We start from the raw sequence: 13,824 nt of genomic DNA on the forward strand, positions 1-13,824 counted from the left end.
ATCCTATATTTTCTTGTAATGCTTCCTTTTATATGCTTTTTAAAAGTGTGTGTGTGTGTGTGCATGCGTGTGTGAGTGTGTGTGCATTGGGGTATCACTGTATGAAATACATCTCTATAAGCTAAAGAATATATTGAAAAATGGCTATGTACTTGACACCCAGGTTCAGAAATGGAGTATTATCAGTACTCTGGAAGGCCCTTGTGGGCCTATGTCTGATTATATCCTCCTGCTTTCCCCCAAGAGGTAACCACTGCTGTGAATTTGGTTTTAATTATTGCCTTGTTTTTGTTTATAGTATTGCCATTTGTGTATATATCCCAAAATAACATACTGTTTATTTTTCTTATTTTGGGACTTCGTATAAATGGAATCCTACTACATTTTATTTGTCTGGGTTTTGCAGAGAAACAGGACTAATAGGATATGAATTTATATAGAAAATAATTTATTATAAGGATTTGACTCACACAATTATGGAGGATGGTAATCCCAAATTCTGCAGGGTGGGCCAGCAACTGAAAATCCTGGAGAGCCAATGCTTCAGTTTCAGTCTAAATAGCAGCAGACTGGAGACTCAGGAGAGCTGATGTTCCAGTTTGAGTCTGAATGCCATCTGCTATAGAACCAGAAAGAACTGATGATGCTGCAGATGAAGTCTGAAGGCAGTCTGCTCTGCTGGAGCATTTTCTCTTATTTGGAGGAGGGCAGCCTTTTTGTTCTATTTATACATTCAACGGATTGGATGAGACCCATTCACATTATGGAAAGCAATCTGCTTTACTCAAAATCTACCAATTCAAATGTTAATCATGTCCAAAAGTACCCTCATAGAAACACCTGAAAAATGTTTGACCAAATATTTGATCACCCTGTGGCCCAGCTAATTTGACATATAATATTAAATATCACATCTATTTATTCCTCTGTGGCTTACTTTTTTGACTAATATGTTATTGCAATCATCCATATTAATACATATAGAGATAATTTATTTTCACTATCATATTCAACTTTTTGAATATACCACAATTTATGTGTTTCACTGTTGAAGGATATTTAGATTGTCTCAAGTATTTATTATCTGAGTAAAGCTATACACATTTTTCTATATCACTCTTGATGTACAGGTGAAGTACATTTCTTGTAAGCAACAGATCATTGGGTCTTGTTTTTTCATCCATTCAGTCACTCTATGTCCTTTGATTGTAGAGTTTAATCCATTTACATTCAATGTTATTATCGATAATTAGGGATTTACTCTTGTGATTTTATTAATTTGTTTTCTGTGTTTTATTATTTTCAGTCTTCTCTTCTTTCTTACTGTTTTAGTGAAGTGATTTTTTATGTTTTAATTTCTTTCTTTTTATTTTTTGTGTATCCAGTTTATGTTTTCTGATATGGGGTTACACTGAGGCCTGCAAATATTTCATAACCCATTATTTTAAACTGACAACAACTTAACACTGATTGCACAAATAAACAAGCAAACATACAAAAAGAAAACTAATAAAAACTACACTTTTACTTTTTCCATTGCTTTTCATCTTTTTTGTTATTTGTGTCTTATTGTACTATGTCTTGAAAAGTTGATGTAGTTATTATTTTTATTGATTCTTCATTTAGTGTTTGTACTTAAGATAAGAGTAGTTTACACACCACAATTTCAGTGTTATTATATTTCATGTTTTTCTCTGTGCTTACTATCACCAGTGAGTTTTTTATTTTCAGATGATTTCTTCTTTCTCATTAATGTACTTTTCTTTTAGATTACAAAACTCTCTTTAACATTTCCTGTAAGACAGTTCTGGTGCTGACAAAATCTCTGTGACTTGTTTGTCTGTGAATGTCTTAATTGTTCCTTCATGCTTAAAGGATATTTTTGTCTGGATATACAATTCTAGAATAAAATTTTTTTCAGTACTTTAAATATGTCATGCCACTCTCTCCTGGCCCGTAAGGTTGCTACTGAAAAGTCTGCTGCCATACGTATTGGAGCTCCATTGTATGCTATTTTTTCTTTTCCCTTGCTGCTTTTAGGGTCTTTTCATTATCATCAGCTTTACTTTTGGAAGTTTGATTATTAACTGCCCTGAGGTAGTCTTCTTTGAGTTAAATCTGCTTGGTGTTGTACAACCTTCTTGCACTTGAATGTTGGTATCTTTCTCTAGGTTTGGAAAGTTCTCTGAGATATTCCCATTGAATAAACATTCTGCCTATACCTGTTTCTCTACTTCCTTTTTAAGACCAATAACTTAGATTTACTCTTTTGAAGCTATTTTCTAGATCTTGTAGGCTTGCTTCATTGTTCTTTATTCTTTTTTCTTATGTCTCCTCTGACTGTACTTTCAAATAGCTTGTCTTCAAACTCATTAATTCTTTCTTATGCTTGATCATTTCTGCTATTAAGAGACTCTGATGCATTCTTCAGTATGTCAGTTCAATTGTTCAGCTCCAGAATTTCTGCTTGATTCTTCTTAATTAGTTTCATCTCTTTGTTAAATATATCTGGTAATATTTTGAATTCCTTCTCTGTGTTATCTTACAGTTGAGTTTCCTCAATACAGCTATTTTGAATTTTCTGTCTGAGAGGTCACATATCTCTGTTTCTTCAAGATTGGCCGTTTCTTCTTTGTTTAGTTCATTTGTTGGAGTTAGTTCACCCTGTTTGGTGTTGATGCCTGTAGATGTTCCTTGGTGTCTGGGCATTAAAGGGTTAAGTATTTATTGTAGTCTTTATAGTCTGGGCTTGTTTGTGCCTGTCTTTCTAGGGAAGACTTTTCAGGTATTCACAGGAACTTGGGCCCCAAGCCCAATTTTTGCAGACTCATAGGGGTACCTCCATCTTGATGGCCTTGGATAAGATCTCAAAGAATTCTCTGACTTACCAGGCAGAGGGTCTTATTCTTTTCCTTTCCTTTCTCCACCCAAAAAATAGAGCCTGTCTTTCTGCTGAGCCACTGGACTTAATGGTATGGTGATGCAAGCATTTCTGTGGCCACCACAACTGAGACTGTGTTGGGTCAGACCTGAAGCCAACACAGCACTGGGCCTTAGCCAAGACTTTTCTCTTCAGATTGGTGAGCTCCCCCAGGTGCTGGATCTGTCCAAAAATATTTCTGAGAACCAGGGATTGGAGTCTAAAATCTTAGGAATTTACCAAAATTGAGTAAAACTCAATTTTACTGAGGCTAAACTGGTGCTCAGACCACAATACAAGGTTTTGCCCATTCTTCCCTGTAATTTCTACAGGCCTCTCCCTATGGCCACCACCACCACCTGTCCACAGGGTGTTCTACCAGGCCACCACTGACGCTTGATTATAGACCAAGAGTTCTTCCATCAGCTTATGTTGAATGCTTGCAGGACTGGGGACTCAACCTCTAGGGCAGTGAACTCCCCTCTGGTCCAAGGCAGGTCCAGAAATGCTGTCCAAGAGCCAAGGCCTGGACTCGGGGACTTTAAGAGCCTACTTGTTGTTCTACCCCACTGTGCCCAAGGTGGTACCTAAGGTGCAAGACAGAGTCTCCTTTACTTTTCTCTTTGCTTTTCTCAAACAAAAGGAGCTTGCACCATAGCCACCACAGCCTGAAACGTGCCAGGTACCCCCCAAAGCCAACATGTCTCAGAGCCCAAGGCCCATTGCATACTCCCTGTGGCTGCTGGTTATTCAGGAGTGAAGGGCTCTTTACTCAGCAGGTAACCTTTCCTGCCAGGAATGGGTTCTTCCCTTCAAGGCAGTGGGTTCCCTTTCTGGTCAGGGTGTGTCTAAAAATGTTTTTCAAGTATCTTAACCTGCTGAATAAGAATTTTAATTAGATAGATTCAATGTATGGGTTTATGGAGATGATCCCAAAGCAAATTTATATACCTATTGTCAGTATTATGCTCCCTATTCCCTTTGCCTTTGAACACTACTGATTCTTATGCTACATGTATGTAAGTATTGGCCAATATAAGTTCAAATTTTTGAAAACAATGTGACTAAGAATAAAAAAACGTTTAAAATAAAACGACATCCAAAACCATTGCCAAAGCAAGAATTGTTCAAATGTATGATAAACTTTTTGATAATCTGGGTTGTGGACGTGATGAATATGCTTATCTGTTCTCCTCTAACTGCCACATATGTTTACTCCATATTGACATGGGGTCTTCAGCTGTTAGGGAAATATTTTAATGAAATGTTATTTTTAAAATTAACAATAATTAAATGAACCTCCTCAAATACCACTAGTTATGAAATGTTGCTGTTATATAGTATGTGTGAACATATAAATGTGTATATATGGAGTTGCTGCATTGTTTGGTATGTGAATTTTAAACTTACAAGGTAATATTGATCTTTTTCTACATGTATACTTATTTATACTCTCTTGAGCAATATATAAGAAATGCTTGAAGTTAAAAGATGAAGTCCTTTACTCATATTTTCTGCTAAAAGTTTTAAAATTTTGCTTTTGACAATGACATATGAAATACATTTGAAATTTATTTTTATTTATAGAATGAGGACAGGATGCAATTTCATTTTTTCCACATGGATAAGTCTTTTTCAGGTCCATTTATTGAATGGTTTCTTCTTCCCCACTGGACTTCTATGCAACTGTTTAAAAAAATTAATTGGGAGGTGATGAGGCTGAGGTGGCTCCAGTACTCTAAATCAGTGCTCATCTCAGTGTAGGTGGTCATAGCCTAAGACAAGAAAACGTAAGCTGAACCAATCATAAACTAACCTCTCACTTGGGATTTTAAGGCTACTGTCTCACTTTAAATAATGAAATATGTATACATATATATTTTTTAAAATCTTATTTTGCAGACTACCTTATGAAAGTTTTCCCCTTGTACCTCTTTGGCAGAGCCCCAACTGCTTATGGTCTGGTGCTGCCCAATTCATGAATCTCTGTCTGCTCAAATAAACTCTTTAGCATTTAAACGTGCCCAAATTTATCTTCTGGTTTGTTTGTTTGTTTGTTTGTTTTGTTTTGAGATGGAGTCTCTCTCTGTCACCAGGCTGGAGTACAGTGGTGTGATCTTGGCTCACTGCAACCTCTGCCTCCTGGGTTCAAGTGAGTCTCCTGCCTCAGCATCCCGAGTAGCTGGGACTACAGGCGCACACCACTGCCCAGCTAATTTTTGTATTTTTAGTAGAGATGGGGTTTCACCATGTTGGCCAGGATGGTCTTGATCTCTTGACCTTGTGATCCGCCTACCTTGGCCTCCCAAAGTGCTGGGATTACAGGTGTGAACCACTGCACCTGGTCACCTAAATTTATCTTTAAACACTAACTGTGTCATAAATCACCATTCCACGTATGCATGGGTCTGTTTTTGCTTTTGTTTTTTTTTTTTTTTTTTGAGACGGAGTCTCGCTCTGTCGCCCAGGCTGGAGTGCAGTGGCCGGATCTCTGCTCACTGCAAGCTCCGCCTCCCGGGTTCACGCCATTCTCCTGCCTCAGCCTCCCGAGTAGCTGAGACTACAGGCGCCCGCCACCTCGCCCGGCTAGTTTTTTTTTCTGTATTTTTTTAGTAGAGACAGGGTTTCACCGGGTTAGCCAGGATGGTCTCGATCTCCTGACCTCGTGATCCGCCCGTCTCGGCCTCCCAAAGTGCTGGGATTACAGGCTTGAGCCACCGCGCCCGGCCAATGGGTCTGTTTTTGGATCTCTATTATATTCCTTTGGAAAATTTTCTGTTCCAGTAACACCACAGTGTCCTGATTATTATAGCATCATAATTATACCTAACATCTGGTATGGTATTATCTCTATTCTTACTCTTTCTATGTGTATTTAAAGTTTAGTAAGCTTATTGAGTTCTACAGGAAAACCCTGCTGGGGTTTTGAATGGAGTTGCATTAAAATTCAATTATAGATAAATTTGGAGAGAACAGACATACCTACAAAGATGTCTTCTAATTAATGAACATGTGATATTTCTCTGTTTGTTTGTCTTATGTAATATATTTCAATGCCTTTTAATACTTTTTAAAATTTAGGCCATGCACATATTTTGTGAGATTTACTGACAAGTACTTTATAGTTTATGTTGCTATTGTAAGTATTGTCTTTTAAGAAAATTGTACTTTCTAGTTGTTTGTGCATGTATGCAAATGTAGAATTGACATTTGTAAATTCACCCTTTTTTCAGTCAGGGTTATGGAGGCATAAATGACATTGATTAAAATCCACCCTTATATGATTTTACGAGTTTTCAAAAACACTACCAAAATTAAGATATAAGAGAGTTCAATCACCCTCCAAAATTCCCTTATATGCCCCTTTACAATCAACTCTTGCTTCTGGAAACCAGAAGGCTTATCATTTTGCATTTTTTGAAACATGATTTAAATGAAATCATAGAGTAGCCTTTTAAGTCAGGTTTCTTTCACTTAGCAACATGCATCTGAGGTCTGTTTGCATTGCTGTGTGCAACAGTAGTGCCTTCATTTTTCTTGCTGAGTAGTATTCCATTGTTTGGATGTACCACGCATCATACTCATTCATTTACCAATTGTTTCTAGTGTTGGGCTAGAATAAAGCCATTAAAGTATTCACATGCAGGTTTTTTAACAAAAATATATTTTATATCTCTTCGGTAAATACTTAGGAGTAGGATTGCAGGGTTGTACGGTAAGTGTATATTTCACTTTTTTAAAGACAGGGTCTTATGCTGTTGCCCAGGTTGGAGTGCAGCAGCACAATCACAGCTCACTGCAGCCTGGATCTCTGAGGCTCAAGCTATCCTTCCACCTCGGCCTCTTGAGTAGCTGGGATTACAAGCATGCACCACCATGCCCAACTAATAGTGCATATTTCAACTTTATAAAAGAAATTGTCAAACTGCTTTCCAAGGAGACTGTAGTTTTGCATTAACTCAGGGCACATGACTTTCTAGAAAGCACCAGCTTTCTAGCATGCCTTCTAGCAGTGCAAAGTTATGTCCTTAAGATAACCCCAGCCCCACTTTAAAATTCCTGCCTGAGAAAGCTCAGAATTTTCTGTTTTTTTAGCCAACAGTTGATGATATGCCCCTGACCTCCCTTCTTAGAGCATTTACTAAAAAAGACTTAAAATTGTGAATCCTTTCTCTCTCCCTTTGAGATGTATATGTATCTCTAGAATGTCTTTATCAAGGATTTGAAAGCCATTCATTTGAAATGCAATCATCAGGAAAGATGGAGCTTCTGTCTCTCAGTTTCTATGGGAGGATAGAATCCTGACTTCCATAATTGCCAGTTAGCAGACACAGCTGGCCAAATCACATTTACACAGAACAACCCCTGGTTATTTTTCACTTCAACCCTGATCTCTCTCCCATCCCTACTGCCTTGTTCCTTTAAAAGGCCAGTCACCTCTGGAAAAATTTAAAGACAGGTCAGCTCTTTCCCCCAGTCTCTAGTAGTTGCTGAATAAAACCTAGTTTCGATGCTTTAACTTTATCTTTGACAGAATGTCACATGCTCTGAATACTTACTAGCACTTGCTATTTTATTTCTAAATTTTATTTTAATATGCATGTACTGGTTTCTCATTGAAGTTTTAATTTGCTTTTTCTTAATGACTAACAATATTGAAATTTTTTTTTCATGTCTGTCTTAGTCTTATTTGTGTTATTATAAAGGAATATCTAAGGTTGGGAAATTTAAAAAGAAAAACATTTTATTTGGCTCATAGTTCTTTAGACTGTATAAAATCGTGGTACCAGCATATACACCTGCCGAGAGCCTCAGGCTGCTTCCACTCGTGGCAGAAGCGGAAGAGGAGCCCGCATGTGCAGAGATCACATCCAAGAGAAAGGAAGAGAGAGGAAGGGAGATATCAGGCTCTTTCTTATCAACTAGCTCTTGAGGGAACTAGTAGAGTGAAAACTCACTTATTACCTAAAGGACTGAACTAAGCCATTAATGGGAGATTTGCCCCATGACCAAAACAGCTTCCATTAGTCTCCACCTCCAACATCAGAGATCAAATTATAGCATGAGATTTGGAGAGGTAAAACCAACCAAAGTAGAGCAATGTGCTTATCTGATGTTTATTTATCTTCTTTGCTGAAGTATCTGTTCAAATATTTGGCCCACTTTTCATTCCTCTTTATGTTTTATAATTTTTTTAATTTTAAAAATCCTTTATATATTTTAGGTACCAGTCATTTATCAGTTATGTGTTCTTCAAATTTGCTCTCCTAGTCTGTATTATCTTTTCATTCTGTTTCAAAGAGTGGAAGTTTTCAAATCTTTTACTTATTTGTTTTTCTGTTTGTTTGTTTATTTATTTATTTATTTATTTTTACACCAATACAGGAAAAAAGTTCAAATATTGATGAAATCCAGTGTATCCATTGTTTTATAGGTTTTGCTTTTGGTGTCATATCTAAGAAATCTTTGCCTAACTCGAGATCATGAAGAGTTTCCCTTATATTTTCCGCTAGATGTTTTATAATTTAGGTTTTGCATTTAGGTTTGTTATATATTTAGACTTACATTTTATATGTAGTGGGATATGTGAATCAAGGGTCATTGTTTGGGATATGGTTTTCCAATAATTCAAACACTGTTTGCTGCACCTTGGTCAAACATTAATTGGATATTTACCTGTGAATCTATCTCTGGAATCTTTATTATGCTCCATTAATCTATATATTTTTCCTTTCATCAACACCATGCTGCCTTGATTACTTTGGTTTATAGTAGTCTTGAAATAAGACAGTTAAAGTTTTCCAACTTTATGAACTTCAAAAATTTTTTGGCTATTCTAATTCCTTTGCTATTCAATATCCATTTTAGAATAAGCTTGTTGATTTCTATAAATATTTTTTTAAATAATTTTATCAGAATCGCATTGCAATTATAGATCACTTTTAGGGAACTTACATCTTGAAAATATTGAGTGTTCCAACATATGAACAACTTTAAGGTATTTTTGGTTGTTTCATCAATGTTTTGTGTTTTTTAACATGTAGCTATTGCATGTATTTTGTTAGATTTTTACCTAAATATTGCATATTTTTGTGCTATTGGAAACTACTGTTTATCATCTAATTATTACATATAATATTATGTGTTATCTTGTTTGATCATGGTGTGTTTTCTTTTTCATACATTGTAAGATTTAGCTATCTTTTTGTTTAGGATTATAGCATCTGTAGTCATAATTGAAATCACATGTAACTGTGTTTTATCTTCCTATCCTTCTTTGAATTTATTATCATGATTATACCAGCCTCACATGATAAGTTGTGTAATATTTTTTTCTTATTCTATTTTTTGGAAGAGTTTGCATAATATTGAAAAGTTCCTTGAAAGTTTTGCTTGTAAATTTTATATGGGCCTGGTGCTTAATTTGTGTGAAGTTTTTAAGTAACTGCTTTAATTTCTGTCATACTAACTTAAATCTTCACACACTTTTATCTCTTCTTGAGTCAGTTTTGGTAATTTATATATTTCCAGGAAATTTTTCATTTCATCTAACTTTTCAAGTTTACTGACATAAGGTTTTTAAAAAACCTTTCTAATATCTTCTTTAACTGTGCCCATATTTCATTTTATATTTATAATTATACCGTCTATCATTTTTTAAGAAAAATCTTGCTATAGGCTTTTTCTTTAATGTTTCTGTATCTGAATCCTGTTTTTGTTATTCACAGATCTCAGTGACATGCTTGATATATCCAGTATCCGCTAAGCTTTAGTAATAGCTAGAGGCTATCAGATTTCATCCAGAAAAAAAAAAATGTGTTCATTTGTACTGGGGTTAGAACATTTAATATAAGCATTGGAGGTCATAATTTTTAGACATTTTCTTGAAATCTTATGGAAATTTCTCCTCCCTTGTGTCTTTATCTTTTAGCTATCAAGTGTGAAAAATAATAGAGCATTTCACTTCAGCTACAGTAAAATAAAGAGAACTATTAGTAAAATTAAAAGTGGATGATTAAAACTATTTGTGTACTCTAATCTTGTTGAGGCACTTAGATTTCAATGTGCAGTGTATACAGCAGCATTTTCACTTATGATATTAACACAAAATATATAAATCCCTTTTCTTGCTATTTCTTAAGCTTGCTATATGCCAACCAAGATACTTAAAATATATAATTTTGACAAGTTGAGAAGTTGGCAGCTATTAGTTGTTCTTGCAAAACAAACCAAAAACCAACCTGTAACTTGGAAACTCACACATGAGCAGAACAGTGCATTACTATGAGGGCAAAGTAGGAATGAGATAGGTACTGTTTCTTCTTCAGAAAACTTGCATCTAGTATGTTATTATTCTTTATGACACATTACGGAATCTTCTTTGAAATTCCACTGTAGTGGACTTCACAATACCACTTACTGACTCTTAAAAATTGTTTCCTTAGAAACAGGGTCTTGCTATTTTGCCCAGGCTAGCCTGGGACCCTTGGGCTCAAGGGATCCTCCTACCACAGGCTCCTGAGTAGCTGGAACTACAGGTATGCACCACCATGTTCAGTTACCACTTATTGTTTGATATTGCAGATCATACATCATTCATTTGCATACTGTTGTGCAGCTATCTTTTGCACTAAGGCAAAGTTGTTATGCATGTGGGCTCTGAATTCAAGCTATTTTGGTTTAAATTCTGGCTCCACAACTTCCTAGCCATCTGGCTGCTGGCAAGTTGTTTAAACTCTGATTCCTCATCTGTTAAATGAGGATACTACTCACCTTACATGACTGTTGAAAAGATTAAATGAATTAATCCATGGAAAACTTTGGCATGGTACTTGCTACATAGTAAAATCTAATTAGCTGTTTTAATACATGACAGATACGTTGTTAATTTTTTTACTGATATTAAAATTAGTTTAGGGTTCTGTCTGTATTTGGGTATTGATTTATAAAACCTTAGCCATAGCCAAAGTGTTAGAGTATAAAAGTAAAGGAGATGTGAACTATATAAAATACAGAAAGTAGAAATTACATCAGAAATTTAGGAGGAGAATATTTTGAAACAATAGTCTTGAAAATAAGAAGCCGTTTTTACATGTTCTCTAATTTATTTATTTAAAATTAATTTTTAATTGACAAATAATACTTTTATATATTTATGGTACATGAATACATTGTGGAAAGATCAAATCAGTCTAATTAACATATTCATCACATCACATACTCATTATTTCTTTGTGGTGAGAATATTTAAAATTCATTAAATTTTGAAATACAAAATACATAATTTTTCTTTTTTTTTGAGACAGAGTGTTGCTTTGTTGCTCAGGCTGGAGTGCAGTGGCACAATCTCGGTTCACTGCAACCTCTGCCTCCAGGATTCCAGCAATTCTCCTGCCTCAGCCTCCCGAGTACCTGTGATTACAGGCATAATCCTGGCTAATTTTTGTATTTTTAGTAGTGATGGGGTTTCACCATGTCGGCCAGGCTTGTCTCGATCTCCTGACCTCAGGTGATCCGCCCGTCTTGGCCTCCCAAAGTATTAGGATTACAAGCGCAAGCCACTGCTCCTTGCCGATACATTATTTTTAACTGTAGTCACCATGTTGTGCAATAGATCACCAGAACTTATTCCCCTTTTTAAAAATGGAAACTTTGTTCCCTATGATCAGTGTCTTTCCTTGCCCCAACCACCCCTACATCCCTCAGTCTCTGGTAACAACCACATTCTATTCCCTACCTGCATGAGTTCAGCTTTTCAGTATTCCACATATCTTTTTAAGTAAAGGCTTATAGCTGGGCGTGGAGGCCTATGCCTGTAATCCCAGCTACTCGGGAGGCTGAGGCAGGAGAATCACTTGAACCCAGGAGGCGGAGGTTGCGGTGAGCCGAGATCGCGCCATTGCACTCCAACCTGGGCAACAAGAGCGAAACTCTGTCTCAAAAAAAAAAAAAAAAAAAAAAAAAAAAAAAAAAAAAAAAAAAATCCCAGCACTTTGGGAGGCCGAGACGGGCGGATCAAGAGGTCAGGAGATCGAGACCATCCTGGCTAACACGGTGAAACCCCGTCTCTACTTAAAAAATACAAAAAAAAAAAAAAAAACTACCTGGGCGACGTGGCGGGCGCCTGTAGTCCCAGCTACTCGGGAGGCTGAGGCAGAATGGCGTAAACCTGGGAGGCGGAGCTTGCAGTGAGCTGAGATCCGGCCACTGCACTCCAGCCTGGGCGACAGAGCGAGACTCCATCTCAAAAAAAAAAAAAAAAAAAGTAAAGGGCTAAAGTGATGATGTAGTTTTACAAGTGCAGTCATGAAAAGATGTCTCAAGTCTATTGTTAATTTGAAAAAAAAAGTTAAAATATGTATATTTATGGAATAAGCGCATTCATTTAAACTCTGCAAATGTATTTTTACATGTAAATGTATCTTTTAAAAATATGGAAGGTAAATGACTAAAATGTTAACAGCATTTAACTTTGAGTGCTCTGAGTGGCATATTCTAAGTTATTTACTCTTATTTCTTAAAATTTATGCAATATTTTAAAATTCAGAGTATACAGATAAAACTCTGCATTCTTCTTAAATAAGAAAACCATTGATACTTTGGGAAAAAAAGAAAGCCTAATTCAAGAATCAGAGAAGAGAGTAAATGTTCACCACTTGTCTAAAGTAAACTACAGTAATCCTTTATGAGAAATTATATCTGCCACTTTTGTTAGTCAAAACATCACATTCTTATGATATACTTCTTCATCCAGAATGTCTTTACCAGGGATCAACTTTATAAATAACATGGCAATGTATGCTGGCCTAACAGATAAAGGGGTTTATATTTGGATACATTAAATAACAGGCAAATGGTTTGTAAAATATCCAGTGTGCATTTGGGAGTTTAGGGAGGAGGACTGGGAAATGTTGGCTGTATTTTGCTTATAGTTGGTGTTGGTTACCCTGAATTGCAAATGGACAGACATAATCTATACAATCGTGTTTTGGCTATACTTGGCTTCCGGAGCACAGAAATGTATTTTGTGTTTGATAATTTGTATTGTTTCTTCAATACAGAACTTATTTTAAAGATATTTTGTTCCTTGAGAATCAGAGTATAAATATAATCAAAATGTCTAGCATAGCCATATCTTATTTTCACCTATAAGTCACTCTTCTGTAATAGACTTTATGAAGTCAGATTGCTATGCCTCTAAAATGGTCAACTTTTAGGAGCTATTTTAAGTTGAAAAAAAGCCACTGGCCTTGTGATGCTTAAAGATGATCAAACCAACTGTTTTTAGGTCAGTTACACCAAAGGTGGAGTGTTTAAGGCAGAGGTGAAAGGTAGATTTAATTTAAAAAGAGGAAGGGCCATCTAGAATGTCCTGTTTCAAGGTGCTGTTTTTAAATTCCAACCTATACTAGTAGTTACAGCTTTTAGAGAACATACTAAGTGCCAGGCATTGTGCTAAAAGTTTTACATGTGTTTTCTCTTTTAGTTTTCACAGTAACTCTGAGAGGTAAGGAAACTTATTACCATTAGCCTGTTTAAAAACGGGGAAACTGAGGCATAGACATGCCCATGATTAAATATTAAGGGTTTCAAAAGAAGTTTGCTCGACTCTAGAGCATCATTACATTATAAAATCCTGTCTTAGTATCTGTAGGGGATTAGTTCTAGGACACCCCTTGGTTACCAAAATCCGCACATGCTCAAGTCCCTTATATACAATGGTGGAGTATTTGTATATAACCTATGTGCATCCTCCCATATACTTTAAATCATCTCTAGATTACGTATAATACCTAATATAATTCCTACACGTCACTTCATTTGCATGAATTCAACACAGTACTTGGTGTGCAGCAAATTCAAGTTTTGCTTTTTGGAACTTTGTGAATTTGTTTTTTTTTTCT

Source organism: Chlorocebus sabaeus, chromosome X (genome assembly GCF_047675955.1).
Source record: "Chlorocebus sabaeus isolate Y175 chromosome X, mChlSab1.0.hap1, whole genome shotgun sequence".
NCBI lineage: Eukaryota > Metazoa > Chordata > Mammalia > Primates > Cercopithecidae > Chlorocebus > Chlorocebus sabaeus.